This window comes from Penaeus vannamei, chromosome 20 (genome assembly GCF_042767895.1).
Source record: "Penaeus vannamei isolate JL-2024 chromosome 20, ASM4276789v1, whole genome shotgun sequence".
In the NCBI taxonomy this organism is placed as follows: Eukaryota; Metazoa; Arthropoda; class Malacostraca; order Decapoda; family Penaeidae; genus Penaeus; species Penaeus vannamei.
Genome location: NC_091568.1, coordinates 23568614 through 23569300, shown reverse-complemented (window position 1 = coordinate 23569300; position 687 = coordinate 23568614).

Sequence of the window (687 nt, the reverse complement as noted above, 5' to 3'; positions counted from 1 at the left end):
TTAAACTGTACTCGTAATACGTACAAAAAATGTACTCAACAGACGTTTAGATTGTTGAAAGTATCTGAAAAATTACTTACGACTGGTATTTAAATTTCCATTTCCTAACCAACACCCGATTACGTACATTCAGGGTCTGGGGATTCCTCGTCTTGAGGGAGCATTATCTCCGGAACCCTGAGTTAAAAGGTTATCGGAAGGGCGGTTTGACTTGTCAGGAGGTATGGGATTTTTCGTCTTGCTCACCCTCTCTCAACATCGTTTGGTCTAAGAACTAGAGGGTTTGTTTGGCTAGAAAGTGCGTTCTGTAAGTAGGTTCAGTGCATTCTAAGAATAATTTTGAGAGAAGGGGAGGCAGAGACAGAGAAATCCAGACGGGGTAAAAATTCCCCCGCCACATTGCCTTTAACGCTTTTGTTCCCGAAGTTGGGCGGGCGACGTGTGTGGAGCGACGGGCCGGCATCGGCGAGAGCAGCAGGACGTTCGTATCAACTCGGCGATAATCCATTTCCTAAGACCACGAACGCCTCTGGCCACTGAGTGGGGGGGGGGGAGTTTCTTCTAGCTGGCAATGTTAGCTTTAGGGCAGGGGTTCTCAACCTGGGGCCACGAGGTTCATAACTAGAAACAACTGAATCTGAAAAAAATGACAGTCACAGAGCGGGTACATGGAAATTATTATATATT